Raw genomic sequence first — 22,091 nt, 5'->3', positions numbered from 1 at the left:
GCAACACACACGAGGCTGTTGTGTGTCAAGTCAAGCAAGGTACAAACAAAACAAGAAAGACAAAGAAAAATCTCTTCTTTGGAACCTAGCTAAACCTGAGAATCTCCTCCACAAGAAGAAAATAAAAATCACTAATCCAGCACACAAGATTAGAGGAGAAGAAACTCATCAAGCAGCACACGAACAAACGCTACACATAATCGTGAGGAGAATCCAAACGAACAGAGAGAAAAGAGTTTCAACCTCCAGGTCCATCTACATAGCAGTCGCAGGAACGCCACCGGCACGAAGAGAACGAGTAGAGATCCGAGAGATAGCAACCACCCTGCGTAAAAAAATTAAAGGCAAAATAAAAATCAATCGAAGCATGGAGTACCTAGGACAGTGGAAGAACGGATGTACAACAAGATCACCTTAACAGGCATCACGTCGCGCAGGAGCCATTGGAGCCCGATTCAATCTCCAGATCCGTTTGCGGCCTCGCTCTTCCTCCTGCCGAGCAGACGGCGGGGGCATGGCGGCCGTAGCGCTATGGTTAGCCTGGGCCGAGGGGGCGTCGGGGGCATGGGTCGCATTCCACCTCGTGCGGTGCGGCGGGGCCGACTGGGCGAAGGAGATGACGGCGGCGGGGCAGGGAGGCGCGGGCTGCTCCTGTGATTGGAGGGATAAAGAGACAGAGGGGCAAGGTGGGATGGAGAGAGGGCCACACTAGTGCTGGAGGAGGCGTCTTAGGTCTTCACAAGGGAAGTTGTTGCCCTTTTATACGCCTATGACAAAAATTTCCTTGGCGGTGCACTGTAATTGCACGCGGTGGCACACCGAGAGTGAAACTATTCATTGCAATAGTGCTCATGTTCGGTCCGATGGCCTAGGCCTTCCAAGCGCGCGATCCAACGGCCGAAAGTGCATCAAGAAATCGAGATGGACGGCCGGATGTCTCTAATAGTTGTGAGAGCTCGAAGCTTGCCTAGGTTCTTGTTTCTCGATAAACTGATGGCCGTGAGAGTGGATATTAAGATAAATGGAGCCTAACTCTCACGCGTCTTGATTTCGCCGTTCTTGGGTATTCTCAATTATTGAAGTACCAAAAAAGCTTTCTATTATTTTAATAAAAAAGGACTATCTAGAAAGCAATTAAGTCCTGTAGCTCAGTTGGTTAGAGCGCTGGTCCGATGTACCATAAGTCACGGGTTCAAGCCCCGTCGGGACTAATTCTTTTTCTTAATTGCGATTATGCTTTCCTTTCTTGTATTATATACTGTATATTACGCCCGTATAGCCCAGCAAACGATCCATGAAGGAGCACCTCCGCGTAGCCACGATCGGTTAGTACGTTTCTTCAAGCGACACCATCTGTTTTTTTTAGTATCTATCTATTAGCGAACCAGAAAAAAAGGAAATAAGCTAGAAAATCTCACAAAAATTAGAAACATCCAATTGTTAATTTAACACGTCATAAAATTACAGCCCTTTGATCTTCCCAATACCATTTGGACATAAAACTTGATAAAAATTACCCACCAATGCCAACTAGTCCATACTAATCCTGTTTGTGAAAAAAAAATCTAGACTAACCCTCAACTCACCTCACGTCAAAGCAAAAAAAAAACTCAGCTCATCCTCCGTGTAAAAGGAAACCTAAAGTCACCTGTATGCGCAGCCGCCTCCTGACCTATCAATCCAATCGCATCTCCCCCCTACACTCGCCGTCATTAGTGTTCCCAATCTTCCTCCCCAAGCTCCACCAGATCTGGGATACTCGCCCTCGCCTAGCACGACTCCCTAGCCATATTACTCATGTGTTAATCGATATACATGGATTTCAACACATCAAGGATTCAAGGGTTGGACAATGCACAACATGCATGGGCCGGTAACGCGATCATCCTGTCCGGGCGTGTCCGGGAAGATTCGGTATTGACATCAGGGTATTTGTTTCTTTTTTTCTATGAACTACTAATTTCATGGCCAATGTGTTGATGCATAATAAATAAATCTTATAGTTCAGCTTCAGATTTCATTCTATATGTACTACTCATATCGCTTTGTTGTGTTCTGAAAGCATCTTGCTATATATTTCATATGGATCACAACTCTGAACTTAGTGACTAATCTGCTGATGCAGAGTTTTGTAATGTTGATTCAGTTTTGTCCCTCTTGCACGCACCTTATCCTCGCCATCGCGCAGTCCATTGATGTGTTTGCTGTTCCTCGCAGAGTTGTCGTTGTTGTTCAGATTGATCCAAAGTTCAAGACCACACCTTCAGTCCACAGAGTTATAGTCTTCCAGATCACATCATAAGCCATCTTGTACGTCCCCAGCCTCGCCTTCTCTATCATCACTAATCAGTCTATGTTCTTCCTGAAGAATTATATGGACTCCCTGCATATATGGAGATGCATGACATCAATGAAGTAAAGGCGTGAAACGACGAATGTTCAGTGATGGAGCGGAGAGGAATAAGATGCGTGTATCTGACCAAAGTACAGACCATCCATCCTACATTGGCTGCACGCTGCTGGAGATGGGCACGGTTTAAATTCACTGTGGGTGTCCAGCCTCGCCTTCTCTGTCATCACTCATCAGTTTGTGTTCTTCCTGAAGAATTATATGGGCTCCCTGCATATGGAGACACATGACATCAATGAAGTAAAGGCAGGAAAAGATGAATGTTTAGTGATGGAGCGGAGAAGAATAACTGACCAAAGTACAGACCATCGATCCTCAAATGTCTGCACGTTGCTGGAGATGGGCAGGGTTTAAATTCATTGTGAGTGTCTCTTTCATCAGGAAGACAGGAACTGCGAGTGTGGGAATTATTTTCGAAGATAATGTTCAAAATATTGTGCTTGCTGCACGCAAGGTGTTAGAGTCATGCAACGGTGCGCAGGAAGTAGAAGCCATGGCATGCCAAGATGGCCTTAGATTAGTTGCGACCTGGCCACACCATACTTTTGTTCTTCAATCAACCTGTTGTGTAGTGGGGTGTCAGCTATTCAAAGCACGGATAGGAACCTGTCAAGACACAAGTCCATCTACAAAGATATCAAACTTGTAGGAACGGTAATCCCCTTGGTGGATAAAAGAAAATATGCGTGAGATAGAGACACAGAGCAGAATTCAGTGGTTCACGAATTAGCAAACTACATTAATTAGAGATAGAGGTTCGGGTGATATGTCCGGATTTTGCATGGACAGGAGCCTATAGAAAGTGTTGCGACAAATGGTTGTAATTGTTTCCTAATTCAGCAAAACTATATATTTGTTCCGTAAATTAAGTTCTGTTAAAGCTCTCTTTTGACCTAAAAAAATAGATTCACCAAATAGTAATACATTGTCGTGATCAAAATGGTGGTTTAGTGCGCGCTGGGTGTTCTTCCAATAAGAGAAATGACTTGCAGGTAGGAAGAATGATCATATGATCTCTACTTTCTAATATGCGCAATTCACTATCTCTTCTGTTCATTGCCTGGAGTTCTCGGCAGGACACGATCTCAAAGAATCAATTGGCAGGTTTGTGTATTTCACTGTGGCAAAAACATATTTGATTGTTGCTGAAACTTCTTCGCAGAACCATCCATTGTTTCGAGGAGAAATTCTAGAAGCTGCAAATATAAGGTTATTCATATGCCATATTTATCAAATAGTATTCCAAAAGGTAGAAATCTGTAGTGATATATAATTTATCATGTAAATGATGTTATGCTAGACTCTCTTATATGTATGATTTGGTTTTCATATCGCCTCTTTATCAGATTAGGTTGTAACATTTCACACAAGTGCAGATATACGTAAAGCTTCGGATGTGGCTGCAGTAGTGATCTTTCCATTATGTATTAGTTGTTTATTGTACGTCGAATGTTTTCACAAGGCTACACAATTTTCATCCTTTGGTTCGCTTTCTTAGATATATAGCGCATTTTATCTGACATGATAGATGCTATGGATTGTACAGCTATTTATGCGGCTAAAGGATATGCATTGCATCCCCATGGCAGGATATAAGGTACATATTTAGTTAACTGCATGTTTTCTACGGTACTCCGTTTAAAGAATCCGTTTGTCTGATTCAGTTATTAGCATGGGCATGAGACACACTCATATATAGTGAGGATAACATAATATATCGCTTGAACATTTAGTTTTATATTTTCACCACCAAACCGCACGATCACGTCACTCTTTGGGCGTTGTTGTCGCTGCTGATTGTCAGCGTCAAATTCATATTTGATTATCATAGTGGAAAGCATATATAAGTTGTTCGAGATATTCGTACATGACTCCAACAACTATATCTCTTATACGAGATATAATGTACTTATTTGAAGGGAAGCAATTTGTGCATGCATGCTAGAAATGCTCCTAATCTGATTTTTTTACACATTACTCCTAATCAGTTCTATGCCACCTAGATTAAATTCTATATATCTGACCTGAAATCTCTAAAATTATGTACGTTCAGATGTAGAAAGTACTATATCCTATGACTTAGTACTTTTTTATGTGGAGGTGAGCACAATACGAATGTGTGTTCTCACATAATCATCTAACCATTAGGTTGTCGTGGTCAGCAACTGAGATAATAGTTCTTGGCACACAAACAAGCATCTTCATGACTTCATCATAAGATGGAAGAACTAATCTAGAATGCATCGACTAAGCTTGGCCGAGCTAATTAACTTTAGCTTTGACCAGGCACTAATGGCATGATTCCACATTTACGATACTATGGGAACTTATTGGCAATCTGATTGTTGTGCCATAGCTTCATTGCTTCCATGTAGTGACAATCTTGCAAATATTCTGTTTTCGATACAAACAACAAATTTAGATTCAGTTTTGTATTTCGAAAATCAGGAATTTTAAGAACTTTTTCAAGTCAGATTTGATATAGGGTTTGAAAGCTTTCTAATCTATATGAATAGAGCCGAGCAGACTATAGATTCTGAACATGGTGTTGTGTCAATGGATATATATCTGTGTGTGTGTGTGTGTCTATATATATATTTGTGTTGCTATGATCTAATACTACTAAATCAGTTTATCCCGACGGTTACTATTTATTCTTTCATAAGTTAGTACTGAAGGAAATATGCCCTAGAGGCAATAATAAAGTTATTATTTATTTCCTTATATCATGATAAATGTTTATTATTCATGCTAGAATTGTATTAACCGGAAACATAATACATGTGTGAATACATAGACAAACAGAGTGTCACTAGTATGTCTCTACTTGACTAGCTCGTTAATCAAAGATGGTTATGTTTCCTAACCATGAACAAAGAGTTGTTATTTGATTAACGAGGTCACATCATTAGTTGAATGATCTGATTGACATGACCCATTCCATTAGCTTAGCACCCGATCGTTTAGTATGTTGCTATTGCTTTCTTCATGACTTATACATGTTCCTATAACAATGAGATTATGCAACTCCCGTTTACCGGAGGAACACTTTGGGTACTACCAAACGTCACAATGTAACTGGGTGATTATAAACGAGTACTACAGGTGTCTCCAATGGTAGATGTTGGGTTGGCGTATTTCGAGATTAGGGTTTGTCACTCCGATTGTCGGAGAGGTATCTCTGGGCCCTCTCGGTAATACACATCACATAAGCCTTGCAAGCATAATAACTAAGATGTTAGTTATGAGATGATGTATTACGGAACGAGTAAAGAGACTTGCCAGTAACGAGATTGAACTAGGTATTGGATACCGACGATCGAATCTCGGGCAAGTAACATACCGATGACAAAGGGAACAACGTATGTTGTTATGCGGTCTGGCCGATAAAGATTTTCGTAGAATATGTAGGAGCCAATATGGGCATCCAGGTCCCGCTATTGGTTATTGACCGGAGACGTGTCTCGGTCATGTCTACATTGTTCTCGAACCGTAGGGTCTGCACGCTTAACGTTACGATGACAGTTATTATGAGTTTATGCATTTTGATGTACCGAAGGTTGTTCGGAGTCCCGGATGTGATCACGGACATGACGAGGAGTCTTGAAATGGTCGAGACGTAAAGATTGATATATTGGAAGCCTATGTTTGGACATCGGAAGTGCTCCGGGTGAAATCAGGATTTTACCGGAATACCGGGAGGGTTACCGGAACCCCCCGGGAGGCAAATGGTCCTATTGGGCCTTAGTGGAAAGGTGAGAGGGCTGCCCACAAGGGCTGCGCACCTCCCCCCCTTCCCTAGTCCTATTAGGACTAGGAGAAGGGGCCGGCCCCCCTCTTTGTCTCTTCTCTTTGGAGAATCCTAGTTGGAATAGGATTGGAGGGGGGGAGTCCTACTCCCGGTAGGAGTAGGACTCCTCCTGGCGCACCAAGGGGCCGGCCGCACCTCTCCCCCTTTGCCCCTTTATATACGGGGGCAGGGGACACCCCAAGACACACAAGTTGATCATTGTTGATCGTTCCTTAGCCGTGTGCGGTGCCCCCTGCCACCAAATTCCACCTCGATCATACCGTTGTAGTGCTTAGGTGAAGCGGTAGTACATCAAGATCGTCACCACGCCGTCGTGCTGACGGAACTCCTCCCCGAAGCTTTGCTGGATCGGAGCCCGGGGATCGTCATCGAGCTGAACGTGTGCTAAGAACTCGGAGGTGCCGGAGTAACGGTGCTTGGATCGGTCGGATCGGAAAGAAGACGTACGACTACTTCCTCTACGTTGTGTCAACGCTTCTGTTGTGATCTACAAGGGTACGTAGATCAGACTCTCCCCCTCGTTGCTATGCATCAACATGATCTTGCGTGTGCGTAGGAAAATTTTGAAATTACTACGTTTCCCAACAAGTACAGCTATATTTGTGTTGAAATTTCCCTTTTAGTTTAATCTACAAAAACATAACAAATTTCTCTAAAAGAATTCTCAGTGTATTTAATCCATTCACTCTAAATCAGTTTCCCATTACTCAAACAAAAATAAATCGCAAAAAATTTAAGCAAGTTAAATTTAGATAACATATGAGTTAGTTTATTCTCAACAAAAATGTCTCTTAGTGATTGCAAAATAATTATATCCTATATAAGACTAAAACATGAAATAACTTGATGTGCACTCAAAATATAACTACCACTCGTAAAAATCATTACATATTGCTAGAGTTTTATCTTAAACAAAAAACAAATGCAAACAAGCATTTAAAATACAATTAAAATTGTACATAATTATATTAATTACATCTTTTCATAAAATATAATGAAATTTTGTCATCTTCAACAATATAATCATATATTCATAGTAAAAGGTATTAAAATTTCACCTTTAGAAAATAACAATGTCTAACATATGTATTATACAATGAAGAGTGTAATTAGGAGTAAAAACATGTCTACATAAAATTGAATTAAATATTTATAATATTTTTAGCAAATTAAAGATGATGCCTTCGCAAAATAAAAAATTGGTAAAAGGAATAATTATATCATCTAACCTTTGTAAGTAATACACTTTTCCAAAAGCATGATATATGCAATTTCTTTGACGACAATGTTCACTCATATATACAAGAATGCTAAATAATTTTATAGCATTATAAATTACAATTAAAAATGTAAACCTATAAGGACGCGACCAATTTTTCTTTACGCAATGTGAATAATATGTGCCATTTTTCAACTGTCTAACGTTCTAGCCCGCGCATCGAGCGGGCCACTTTGCTAGTTCCTCAAAAAATAGTATGTTTTTTTAGCCTAAACACATTTTATTCATTAATCATCAGCCAAATACATTTGGATACAATTTAGTTCCGGACGATCGAGAAGCCACAGATGGCGTCCTAAAGAAAGGCCTAATGTGTCTTTAGCCTGGCTATGAGCCATAATATTAGTTTCATGTCCCTCAAAGATGAGAGGAAATGCCGTGAACTATGCTGAGGTAGCTTTAATCTCCTTGACCATGTTCCCATTGAAGCCTCCTGCATTGTTTTGCTCTTTGCAATCAGAAGGTATTATCACATGTGTGAGTCGAGATCCTGGGCTAGAGAAAGAGCTTCTCGACAAGCTAGCATTTACAAAGTAGTCGGGTCTGTTATGCCATCACACTTTATCGCCGAAGCACCCAGGTACTTGACTGCTCCATCTGTACACACGGTACTGAACGATCAAGTACTTCAGTTCCTCGCCATTGCCCCATCTACCTTGATCTTAGCAAAACCTGCCGCTGCGCGGGCGAGGTGCCCTCGCTATCAGCAATGGGTGTGCCCTGGCTGGTTCACTCACCGAGCTCCTGGATGTAGTTGTTTTGAAGTGATGATTTGCATGGGGGGTCTAAAGTTGTTGCTCTTGGAGAGCTTTTCTACGTGCATACCAGATAGCCCATAGTGTAACCACCACTTTAACAAAATCATCATGTTGCAAGCTATCAATTAGTGTGAATATATCCACATTCTTGCTTCCGGTTCCTTATTGTTCTCAACAACTTCAACTAGGTCTGGGTCATGCAAAGCCCGCACGCATCTTTCACTAGTAGAAAAGGGGGCTTTGGTCCAGGCCGGGTAACCCCATTAGTCCCGGTTCAGTCTAGAACCGGGACCAATGGGGGCATTGGTCCTGGTTCGTGGGCCCAGGGGGCCGGCCGGGCCACGTGGGCCATTGGTCCCGATTCATCTAGACCTTTTGGTCCCGGTTGGTGGGATGAACCGGGACCAATGGGCCTCGCTCCTGGCCCACAACCATTGGTCCCGGTTCGTGCCTCAAACCGGGACTAAAGATTAGACCTTTAGTCCCGGTTTGAGGCACGAACCGGGACTAATGGGGATGAGACCTTTAGTCCCGGTTCGTGCCACGAACCGGTACTAAAGGTACCATTTTCAAACTATAACCCCCCCCCCCCCGTGTGGATCGCCTTTTCAGTTTTTTAAAAAATAAAAGAAAATGATGGAAATGTCAAAAAAATAAAGGAAAATAAGTTTCCCATGTGATATGTGGTCTAGTTGTTGGGAAAATTTGCAAATGTGAATTTTGACTTTATTTGCAAAATCTCTCTGAAATTTGTAAAAATGGGCATAACTTTTGCATACTAACTCGGATGAAAAAGTTTTTTATATGAAAAATCATCTACTCGAAAAGTTACAGCCAAATAGAAAAAACCTAATAGAAATCCTCGTTAAACATTTTCAAAATCCTCAAAAACCTAATAGAAAAAAGTTACGGGGCTTTTAAGATCTAGAGTGAAAAAAATTGAAAAAAATTCAAACAGTGAGCAAAGTGTGGTCAAACAATGGTCAAACTAATTATTCTAGAATATTAGTGTTACTAAATAATTATTTCAGTTATTTCAATTTTAGTCAAATCTGGCCAAACTGTGGTCAAACTGTGGTCAAACTAATTATTCAAGAAAATATTAGTGTTACTAAATAATTATTGTTTTTAAAACAATAGTTTCAAAATAAAACTATGAAATGTGTCACTTCATGCTCAAGCAAAATTCCTGAAGGTTAATAGGATTGACATCTTAGTATTGTCAGGAAAACAACAAGTGCAGACTTGGAACGAGGGAGAATAGAACCCGGAAGTTAAGCGTGCTCAGGCTGGGGGAGTGGGAGGATGGGTGACCGTTCGGGAAGTTAGATGATTTGGAATGATGAGGGGTGATTAGAGGATAAATTGAGAAGTGATGAGGGGTGGTGATTACAGACTAGAGGTTAAAATAATTCACAAATTTGAAAATAAAAAAAATTCAAAAAAAAAATTCAGAAAAAAAATGATAAAATTTCCTTTAGTCCCGGTTGGTGTTACCAACTGGGACTAAAGGTGGAGCTCCATGTGGCCACGCCAGTACCGACATTTTAGTCCCAGTTTCAGAACCGGGACTAAAGACCCTTATGAACCGGGACTAAAGGCCCTTTTTCTACTAGTGTTTCCATCTTACAATGTAGGAGCGTGTGTTGCCAAGGATCATCCCGTCCACAAAGACTACATTAAGGAATTGTCGACAATGTTCCTACTCTTTAAGAGATCAGTTGTGGGTAGTGATTGCTGAGCTAACCTCCATAAGAAAGTTTTAACATTTCAGGGAACGTTTGTTCTCCACATGCTTGTCCAGTCATTCGGACCCCTCTCTGAGTTTGAAGATTCCGCTCTGCCCTCGAGCCATGCTTCGCGGCGTAACTTCGTAGAGACTAACATTCTATAGACCGAGCGAACTGGAAAAAAACCCGCTCTTCACATGGGTCCAAGACCAGAAATCGTCCACCTGACATGTGCATAGGGGAATATAAGAAATAGCTTGTACATATGTAGGCAGGAAAGTTTGAGCTAGCTTGTCCATGTCCCACGATGCATCCACTATGATCAGTTCGGCCATCACTTGGGGCGGGTCCAGTATATTACTAACAATGGGCCACATATTAATGTCCCGGGGAATCCAGTTATGCTGCCAGATCGGCGTGGATGTCCTGTCCTCTACTTTGCTTGTAAGGCCCTGTTTCATGGTGCCTCTACCATCCAATATCTATTGCCAGATTTGCAAAGGGGAATTCCCAAGCCTAGCATTAAGAAAATCTGAAGTAGGAAAGTATTTAGCCTTTAGTGTTCTCACGCTTAGAAAAGCTGGGTCCATCAATATGCGCCAAGCCTGACGGCCTAGCAGGGCAAGTTTAAAAAGTTCAATATCTCGAAAGCCGAGACCTCGACAAGATTTTGGCCTTGGCATAACACTCTAGGATACCTAGTATGGCTTTCTCCTACCTTCTGTACTACCCCACCAAAACTTCTGAATAAGAGTATTAATATGCTCGGAAAGGTCACGCAGGAGCTTAAAACAAGACATAGAGTAAACATGTACTGCATGAGCAATCTAGTTGATAAGAACTTCCTTACCACCAACTGACAGGATCTTCTCCATCCATCCCTTCACTTTTTCCCACACTCTATCTTTCAAGAACTTGAAGGCACCATTCATAGAATTTCCAACATCAGTCGACATTCCTATATATCTCTTAGACAAAGACTCATTTGGGACATACAAGGCCTCCTTAATTTCAAGCTTTAAACTTTCAGGACAACTTTAGGGAAGAAAATAGAATACTTTGATAGATAGTCCTTTTGATGGGACGCGTTACAATAGGAATCCAAAAGAGAGGACAACTCATTAGCTCCTTGACTACATGACTTGACAAATAGTAGGCTGTCATCTGCGAATAGCAAGTGGTCGACCGGCGGTGCCGACGATGCCACTTTAATGCCACATAGGTGGGATGACTTATTCTTCTTTTGGAAGAGGCACGAAAGGACCTCTGCTGCAAACAAAAATAGGTAAGGAGATATTGGGTCCCCCTGTCGGATCCCCATCGTTGTCTTAAGTTCTTCTATTTTTTCTCCATTAAACATTACGGAGAATTTCACTGAACTAACAATCTTCATTACAAGAGATTCCCAAGTTACTACAAACCCCAACTTTGACATGATATCCTCAAGATAAATTCCCTCGACCCGATCATAGGCTTTCATCATATCCAATTTAACCGCACAAAATCTATTTTTCTTTGCATTATTGCTCTACATCCATTGTAAACACTTGTATGTTGTGGTAATATTATTAGTAATGAGACGTTCATTTTTCTTCTGAGAAGATATCGAAAAGCACTTGCTTCAAATGATTAGAGACCACTTTTGAGGAAATTTTGTAAAGGACATTGCAAAGGCTAATAGGATGAAAGTGAGTGAGTTGGGTGAGGTGTTTTACCTTATGGATAAGAAAAAAGATTGTCTCATTTCTTACCTCTGGGCTCTCTTCACCTTGCAAAATTATCAGAAACGTGTTGGTGACCTCAACCCCACAGATCTCGCAATGACACGGAATGAAGTGTGCGGGGAAGCCATCTGTTTTGGGCGCCTTTGTTGGAAATATCTGAAAGAGAGATGTCTTCATTTCCTCATTAGTGTATGGAGCAGTCAACATAGAACTCATCTCGTGAGTAACCTTGACCAGAACGCTATCAAGAACATCTTGCACACCTGGAAGACCTTCTGCTGTGAAAGGTTTTGCTTAAAAGAATTCACCATAGATGCCATCTCCGTGGGTCTTGTGCTAGCGAGCCGTCTTCCCTCTCTAGTTGTTTTATTTTGTTTTTTCTATGTCGCATGCTCGCTGGCCTCTCGAAGTAATTGGTATTTTTGTCCCCCTCACGCAACCAGTCCGCCCGTGAACGTTGTCTTTACAGTATCTCCTCCATATGATAAAGCTTGACCAGGTGATGCGAAATTTTTATCTCTGCATGTAACGGGTCAGAACGTTGGGTGTCTCCTTGCAAATTGCTAGTGCATTTTTTAGTTTCTTAATCTCTGTGCACATGTTACCAATATTGGCACTGCTCCATTGAGCCGGGCATGTTGACAAGTCAGGCAAGGTTTTTGCGGAGTGCGGCGACAGACTGAGCTACATGCAAATTCGCCCATTATGCCAACAGTGCATCTGGGAAATTATCATACCTTTATGAGAAAAGTTTGTAGATAAACAATTTTGTTGTTTTATTTGCTCCGGCCACTGGTTCCAACTGCAGACGAATATGACAATGGCCGGATGATACTCCCGTCTCATGGGGCGGAGTGGCCAATTGAAACAAAGCTTTCCACGTGTCAGTGTGATAGTTCATCTTCTTCTAAGATGAATATCTCATCGTGAAATTTCAGAAAATTCAATGATTTTCCTGATTTGCATAATCCTGTTACAAGTTTTAGGGTTTCCATATCCATAACTTACGGTTTATTTTGGAGACAATCTAACAGAACAACTTTCGGTTTGTTAATCCTACTTATTACCACTAGAGATTCAATAATCCTTTGCAAGTTCTAGTATCCTCCCACTCATTTCTTTGGCAGGAAAACACTTTCTTGAAAAAATATTCATCCGTGACAAACACTTTGCCTTTTGAACATTTCGATGGAAGGAATTCAAGTCATGTTTCTGAGATACCCTACAATTCAACATTTATCTGGTTTATAAACTCCATAAGTTATATGGTTTCTATTAGCAAGGCTAATATGCGGTGCTCTGTTTAGCGTATATCTTATTGTTTCAATTATACCCCAAATTTTATAAAAGCATATTGGTAATAAAATAATTGCACAATTATTCGAGTGTTTTCCTAAACTTATGACTCTCATAATTTTCTTCAATACTGAAGAATCACTTTATCTTTTGTCATAATGATCCTTATCTTCACTAAAAAAATATTTGAACTCTTCAAATAATATATTCTTAAATTCCTTTGAACTATTCAAATACTTCAGATTTTATGCTAAGTAAATAATATTTTCCTAATCTTTAATGAAGCATAATTATCCACCGCTCCCTCGGTTTTTCATCGAGCCTTATACATCACTATGTATTCTTTTATTTGATTTCTCAATCAAGATAATTCAGTAATGTTCAATGAGACTTTGTCGTAATTTTGTACTTATTATTATTATATTTCCTTGTTCATGATAATTGTCTTTATTCATGCTATAATTGTGTTATCCGGAAATAGTAATACATGTGTGAATAGTAGACACCACCATGTCCCTAGTAAGCCTCTAGTTGACGAGCTCGTTGATCAACAGATAGTCATGGTTTCCTGACTATGGACATTGGATGTCATTGATAACGAGATCACATCATTAGGAGAATGATGTGATGGACAAGACCCAATCCTAAACATAGCACAAGATCGTATAGTTCGTTTGCTAGAGTTTTTCCAATGTCAAGTATCCTTTCCTTAGACCATGAGATCGTGTAACTCCCGGATACCGCAGGAGTGCTTTGGGTGTACCAAACGTCACAACGTAACTGGGTGACTATAAAGGTATGCTACGGGTATCTCCGAAAGTGTCTGTTGGGTTGACACGGATCAAGACTGGGATTTGTCACTCCATATGACGGAGAGGTATCACTGGGCCCACTCGGTAATGCATCATCATTATGAGCTCAAAGTGACCAAGTGTCTGGTCACGGGATCATGCATTACGGTACGAGTAAAGTGACTTGCCGGCAACGAGATTGAACGAGGTATTGGGATACCGACGATCGAATCTCGGGCAAGTAACATACCGATTGACAAAGGGAATTGTATACGGGGTTGCTTGAATGCTCGACATCGTGGTTCATCCGATGAGATCATCATGGAGCATGTGGGAGCCAACATGGGTATCCAGATCCCGCTGTTGGTTATTGACCGGAGAGCAGTCTCGGTCATGTCTGCATGTCTCCCGAACCCGTAGGGTCTACACACCTAAGGTTCGGTGACGCTAGGGTTGTAGGGATATGTATATGCAGTAACCCGAATGTTGTTCGGAGTCCCGGATGAGATCCTGGACGTCACGAGGAGTTCCGGAATGGTCCGGAGGTAAAGAATTATATATAGGAAGTGCTGTTTTGGCCATCGGGACAAGTTTCGGGGTCACCGGTATTGTACCGGGACCACCGGAAGGGTCCCGGGGGTCCACCAGGTGGGGCCACATGGGCTGTAGGGGGTGCGCCTTGGCCTACATGGGCCAAGGGCAGCAGCCCCAAGAGGCCCATGCGCCTAGGGTTTCAAAGGGGAAGAGTCCCACAAGGGGAAGGCACCCCCTAGGTGCCTTGGGGGGGAGGGAATCCTCCCTTGGCCGCCGCCTCCCCTAGGAGATTGGATCTCCTAGGGCCGGCGCCCCCCCTAGGCCCCCTATATACAGTGAGGGAAGGAGGGCCTCTTGATCCACGCCTTTGGTGCCTCCCTCTCCCTCTCCAACACCTCCTCCTCCTCCATAGAGCTTAGCGAAGCCCTGCCGGAGTACTGCAGCTCCATCACCACCACGCCGTCGTGCTGCTGCTGGAGCCATCTTCCTCAACCTCTCCTTCCCCCTTGCTGGATCAAGAAGAAGGAGACGTTACGCTGACCGTACGTGTGTTGAACGTGGAGGTGCCGTCCGTTTGGCGCTAGGTCTTCGGTGATTTGGATCACGTCGTGTACGACTACCTCATCCCCGTTCTTTGAACGCTTCCGCTCGCGATCTACAAAGGTATGTAGATGCATCCGATTACTCATTGCTAGATGAACTCATAGATGGATCTTGGTGAAACCGTAGGAAATTTTTTGTTTTCTGCAACGTTCCCCAACATTTTGTACTTATCATATATAATAATATGGCATCAATATATACGTACAAGCATGTATACATAACATTGGACAATAGGTGGATTTTTCATCAGAGGGTCATCAAGATGGGTGGAGCATTATTTAATTATGTCTACACATGCATCATCTAATGAGCCTCACTTAACGAGCAAGTGGATGTACGTGTACATGCAAAGAGCTATGCATGGACATAGCTCACGTACATGCTATGATAGAAATCCCATGCGTGCATGGGGTTACTAGCTAGCTAGCTAAATTGACGGCTATTTGGCTTGACTACCCATGCAAGATGATCAGGACAGGCCGAACGTGCAAGCCGTGACCATGTGCAGGTCTAGCTCCTGCACCGCACGTACAAGGGATAAGTCTCAAAGAGATAACATGCTTATCAAAGAGGCTGCTGTGTGTCAAGTCAAGCAAGGTACAAACAAAACAAAAAAGACAAAGAAAAATCTCTTCTTTGGAACCTAGCTAAACCTGAGAATCTCCTCCACAAGAAGAAAATAAAAATCACTAATCCAGCACACAAGTTTAGAGGAGAAGAAACTCATCAAGCAGCACATGAACAAGCTCTACACATAATCGTGAGGAGAATCCAAACGAACAGAGAGAAAAGAGTTTCAACCTCCAGGTCCATCTACATAGCAGTCGCAGGAACGCCACCGGCACCAAGAGAACGAGTAGAGATCTGAGAGATAGCAACCACCCTGCATAAAAAATTAAAGGCAAAATAAAAATCAATCGAAGCATGGAGAACCTAGGACAATGGAAGAAAGGATGTACAACAAGATCACCTTAACAGGCATCACGCCGCGCAGGAGCCATAGGAGCCCGATTCAATCTCCAGATCCATTTGCGGCCTCGCTCTTCCTCCTGCCGAGCAGACGGCGGGGGCATGGCGGGCGTAGCGCTATGGTTAGCCTGGGCCGAGGGCGCGTCGGGGGATTGTGTCGCATTCCACCTCGTGCGGTGCGGCGGGGCCGACTGGGCGAAGGAGATGACGGCGGCGGGGCAGGGAGGCGCGGGCTGCTCCTGTGATTGGAGGGATAAAGAGACAGAGGGACGAGGCGGGATGGAGAGAGGACCACACTAGTGCTGGAGGAGGCGTCTTAGGTCTTCACAAGGGAAGTTGTTGCCCTTTTATACGCCTATGCGTGAAATGACAAAAATTCCCTTGACGCTGCACTGTAATTGCACGCGGTGGCACACCGGGAGTGAAACTATTCATTGCAATAGTGCTCATGTTCGGTCCGACGGCCTAGGCCTTCCAAGCGCATGATCCAACGGCCGAAAGTGCATCAAGAAATCGAGATGGACGGCCGGATGTCTCTAATAGTTGTGAAAGCTCGAAGCTTGCCTAGGTTCTTGTTTCTCGATAAACTGATGGCCGTGACAGTGGATATTAAGATAAATGGAGCCTAACTCTCACGCGTCTTGATTTCGCTGTTCTTCGGTATTCTCAATTATTGAAGTATCAAAAAAGCTGTCTATTATTTTAATAAAAAAGGACTATGTGGAAAGCAATTAAGTCCTGTAGCTCAGCTGGTTAGAGCGCTGGTCCGATGTACCAGAAGTCACGGGTTCAAGCCCCGTCGGGACTAATTCTTTTTCTTAATTGCGATTATGCTTTCCTTTCTTGTATTACATACTATATATTAGGCCCGTACGGCCCAAAACGGATAGCCCAGCAAACGATCCATGAAGGAGCACCTCCGCGTAGCCATGATCGGTTAGTACGTTTCTTCAAGCGACACCATCTTTTTTTAGTATCTATCTATTAGCTAACCAGAAAAAGGAAATAAGCTAGAAAATCTCACAAAAATTAGAAACATCCAATCGTTAATTTAACACGTCATAAAATTACAGCCCTTTGATCTTTCCAATACCATTTGGACATAAAATTTGATAAAAATTACCCACCAATGCCAAGTAGTCCATACTAATCCTGTTTGTGAAAAAAAAATCTAGACTAACCCTCAACTCACCTCACGTCAAAGCAAAAAAAACTCAGCTCATCTTCCGTGTAAAAGGAAACCTAAACTCACCTGTACGCGCAGCCGCCTCCTGACCTATCAATCCAATCGCATCTCACAAAAATTAGAAACATCCAATCGTTAATTTAACACGTCATAAAGTTACAGCCCTTTGACCTTCCCAATACCATTTGGACATAAAATTTGATAAAAATTACCCACCAATGCCAAGTAGTCTATACTAATCCTGTTTGTGAAAAAAAAATCTAGACTAACCCTCAACTCACCTCACGTCAAAGCAAAAAAAACTCAGCTCATCTTCCGTGTAAAAGGAAACCTAAACTCACCTGTACGCGCAGCCGCCTCCTGACCTATCAATCCAATCGCATCTCCGCCCTGCACTCGCCGCCATTAGTGTTCCCAATCTTCCTCCCCAAGCTCCACCAGATCTGGGATACTCGCCATCGCCCAGCACGACTCCCTAGCCATATTACTCATGTGTTAATCGATATACGTGGATTTCAACACATCAAGGATTCAAGGGTTGGACAATGCACAACATGCATGGGCCGGTAACGCGATCATCGTGTCCGGGCATGTCCGGGAAGATTCGGTATTGACATCAGGGTATTTGTTTCTTTTTTTTCCATGAACTACTAATTTCATGGCCAATGTGTTGATGCATAATAAATAAATCTTATAGTTCAGCTTCAGATTTCATTCTATATGTACTACTCATATCGCTTTGATGTGTTGTGAAAGCATCTTGCTATATATTTCATATGGATCACAACTCTGAACTTAGTGACTAATCTGCTGATGCAGAGTTTTGTAATGTTGATTCAGTTTTGTCCCTCTTGCACGCACCTTATCCTCGCCATCGCGCAGTCCATTGATGTGTTTGCTCTTCCTCGCAGAGTTGTCGTTGTTGTTCAGCACTAGTAGAAAAAGGGCCTTTAGTCCGGGACTAAAGGGTCGTTACTAATGCCTGACCCTTTAGTCCCGGTTCAAACCAAAACCGGGACTAAAGGCCCTCCACGTGTCCGCTGCCTGGAGGTCCCGGTTGGTAACACCAACCGGTACTAAAGGAAATTTTTGAATTTTTTTTATTTTCAAATTTCTGAATTATTTTAATCTCTAATCTCTAATCATCCCTCGTCACTGCTCAATTTAATCTCTAATCACCCCTCATCATTTCAAATCATCTAACTCCCGGACGGTCACCCATCCTCCCACTCCCCCAGCCTGAGCACGCTTAACTTCCAGGTTCTATTCTCCCTCCTTTTCAAGTCTGCACTCGTTGTTTTCCTGACAATAGTAAGATGTTAATCCTATTAACCCTCAGGAGTTTAGCTTGAGCATGAAGTCACACATTTCACTGTTTGAGTTTGAAACTATTGTTTTAAAAAACAATAATTATTTAGTAACACTAATATTTCTTGAATAAGTAGTTTGACCATTGTTTGACCACAGTTTGACCATAGTTTGACCAGATTTGATCAAAATTCAAAAAAACTAAAATAATTATTTAATAACACTAATATTCTTGAAACATTATTTAGTAACACTAATACTTCTTGAATAAGTAGTTTGACCATAGTTTGACCAGATTTAATGAAAATTAAAAAAAAACTGAAATTTGAGCATAACTTTTTTTCCTTTTGAAATTTGAGGATTCTACAAATTTGCAAACAGGCCGTAGGCCGTCTCCATTGGATGTAACTTTTCGAGTAGATGATTTTTCATATAAAAAACTTTTTAATCCGAGTTCGTATGCAAAAGTTATGCCCATTTTTACAAATTCCAGAGAGATTTTGTAAATAAAGTCGAAATTCATATTTGTAAATTTTCCCAACAACTAGACCACATATATTTTATTTTATTGACATTTCCATCATTTTCTTTTGTTTTTTCTAACACCGAAAAGGCGGTCCATGGGGGGGAGAGTTTGAAAATTGCACCATTAGTACTAGTTCGTGGCACGAACCGGTACTAAAGGTCTCAACCCCATTAGGTTCGTGGCACGAACCGATACTAAAGGTTAGACCTTTAGTACCGGTTCCTGCCATGAACCGGTACTAATGGGCATCGCACCCTTTAGTACCGGTTCGTGTCTCAAACCGGGACTAAAGGTCCCATTTGAACCGGGAGTAATGCCTTTCCGACGCCCTCGCCGCTCGAACCGGGACTAATGCTCACATTAGTCCCAGTTCATAACGAAACCGGGATTAATGCCTTTTCTGGCCTGAACCGTTGCCCCCGTTTCTACTAGTGCAGATTGATCCAAAGTTCAAGACCACACCTTCAGTCCACATAGTTATAGTCTTCCAGATCACATCATAAGCCATCTTGTACGTCCCCAGCCTCGCGTTCTCTATCATCAATAATCAGTCTATGTTCTTCCTGAAGAATTATATGGACTCCCTGCATATATGGAGAAGCATGACATCAATGAAGTAAAGGCGTGAAACGATGAATGTTCAGTGATGGAGCGGAGAGGAATAAGATGCGTGTATCTGACCAAAGTACAGACCATCCATCCTACAATGGCTGCACGCTGCTGGAAATGGGCACGGTGTAAATTCATTGTGAGTGTCCAGCCTCGCCTTCTCTGTCATCACTCATCAGTTTGTGTTCTTCCTGAAGAATTATATGGGCTCCCTGCATATGGAGACACATGACATCAATGAAGTAAAGGCAGGAAAAGATGAATGTTTTGTGATGGAGCGGAGAAGAATAACTGACCAAAGTACAGACCAGCGATCCTAAAATGGCTGCACGTTGCTCAAGATGGGTAGGGTTTAAATTCATTGTGAGTGTATCTTTCATCGGGAAGACAGGAACTGCGAGTGTGGGAATTATTTTCGAAGATAATGTTCAAAATGTTCTGCTTGCTGCACGCAAGGTGTTACAGTCATGCAACGGTGCGCAGGAAGTAGAAGCCATGGCATGCCAAGATGGCCTTAGATTAGTAGCGACCTGGCCACACCATACTTTTGTTCTTCAATCAACCTATTGTGTAGTGGGGTGTCAGCTATTCAAAGCACGGATAGGAACCTGTCAAGACACAAGTCCATCTACAAAGATATCAAAGTTGTAGAAACGGTAATCCCCTTGGTGGATAAAAGAAAATATGCGTGAGACAGAGACACAGAGCGGAATTCAGTGGTTCACGAATTAGCAAACTACATTAAATAGAGATAGAGGTTCTGGTGATATGTCCGGATTTTGCATGGACAGGAGCCTATAGAAAGAGTTGTGACAAATGGTTGTAATTGTTTCCTAATTCAGCAAAGCTATATATTTGTTCCGTAAATTAAGTTCTGTTAAAGCTCTCTTTTGACCTAAACAAATAGATTCACCAAATAGTAATACATTGTCGTGATCAAAATGGTGGTTTAGTGCGCGCTGGGTGTTCTTCCAATAAGAGAAATGACTTGCAGGTAGGAAGAATGATCATATGATCTCTACTTTCTAATATGCGCAATTCACTATCTCTTCTGTTCATTGTCTGGAGTTATCGGCAGGACACGATCTCAAAGAATCAATTGGCAGGTTTGGGTATTTTACTGTGGCAAAAACATATTTGATTGTTGCTGAAACTTCTTCGCAGAACCATCCATTGTTTCGGCCAGAAATTCTAGAAGCTGCAAATATAAGGTTATTCATATGCCATATTTATCAAATAGTATTCCAAAAGGTAGAAAACTGAGTTGATATATAACTTATCATGTAAATGATGTTATGCTTGTTGGGGAACGTAGTAATTTCAAAAAAATTCCTACGCACACGCAAGATCATGGTGATGCATAGCAACGAGAGGGGAGAGTATTGTCTACGTACCCACGCAGACCGACTGCGGAAGCGATCACACAACGTAGAGGAAGTAGTCGTACGTCTTCCCGATCCGACCGATCCAAGCACCGTTACTCCGGAACCTCCGAGTTCTTAGCACACGTACAGCTCGATGACGATCCCCGGGCTCCGATCCAGCAAAGTGTCGGGGAAGAGTTCCGTCAGCACGATGGCGTGGTGACGCTCTTGATGTTCTACCGACGCAGGGCTTCGCCTAAGCACTACAACGATATGATCGAGGTGGAATATGGTGGCAGGGGGGCACCGCACACGGCTAAGGAACGATCTCAAGGATCAACTTGTGTGTCTAGAGGTGCCCCCTGCCCCCGTATATAAAGGAGCAATGGGAGAGAGGTGCGGCCAGCCTTGGGGCGCGCCAGGAGGAGTCCTACTCCTACCGGGAGTAGGACTCCCCCCCCAATCCTAGTTGGAATAGGAATCCTCAAGTGGGGGGGAGAGAGAAGGGGGGCCGGCCACCTCTCCTAGTCCTAATAGGACTAGGGGAGGGGGGGAGGTGCGCAGCCACCTTGGGCTGCCCCTTACACCTTTCCACTAAAGCCCACTAAGGCCCATATGGTTCTCGGGGGGTTCCGGTAACCTCCCGGTACTCCGGTAAAATCCCGATTTCACCCGGAACACTTCCGATATCCAAACATAGGCTTCCAATATATCAATCTTTATGTCTCTACCATTTCGAGACTCCTCGTCATGTCTGTGATCACATCCGGGACTCCGACAACCTTCGGTACATCAAAATGCATAAACTCATAATAACTGTCATCGTAACGTTAAGCGTGCGGACCCTACGGTTCGAGAACAATGTAGACATGAACGAGACACATCTCCGGTCAATAACCAATAGCGGGACCTGGATGCCCATATTGGCTCCTACATATTCTACGAAGATCTTTATCGGTCAGACCGCATAACAACATACGTTGTTCCCTTTGTCATCGGTATGTTACTTGCCCGAGATTCGATCGTCGGTATCCAATACCCAGTTCAATCTCGTTACTGGCAAGTCTCTTTACTCGTTCCGTAATACATCATCCCGCAACTAACTCATTAGTTGCAATGCTTGCAAGGCTTATGTGATGTGCATTACAGAGAGGGCCCAGAGATACCTCTCCGACAATCGGCGTGACAAATCC

The 22,091-nt window shown here is 42.6% G+C and overlaps 2 non-coding genes across 2 annotated transcripts; both read left to right on the top strand.

Moving 5' to 3' along the window:
* Positions 1–1,137: 1,137 nt before the first annotated feature.
* Positions 1,138–1,211, top strand: TRNAI-GAU (transfer RNA isoleucine (anticodon GAU)). Its single transcript has one exon. It is a non-coding gene; the product is annotated as a tRNA-Ile (tRNA).
* Positions 1,212–16,639: 15,428 nt separating this feature from the next.
* On the top strand, positions 16,640–16,713 carry TRNAI-GAU (transfer RNA isoleucine (anticodon GAU)). Its single transcript has one exon. It is a non-coding gene; the product is annotated as a tRNA-Ile (tRNA).
* Positions 16,714–22,091: the final 5,378 nt, after the last annotated feature.

This window comes from Triticum aestivum, chromosome 6A, assembly GCF_018294505.1.
Source record: "Triticum aestivum cultivar Chinese Spring chromosome 6A, IWGSC CS RefSeq v2.1, whole genome shotgun sequence".
Lineage (NCBI taxonomy): Eukaryota > Viridiplantae > Streptophyta > Magnoliopsida > Poales > Poaceae > Triticum > Triticum aestivum.
Note: the sequence above shows the minus strand (reverse complement) of the source record. Positions and strands in the feature narration are given on the sequence as shown.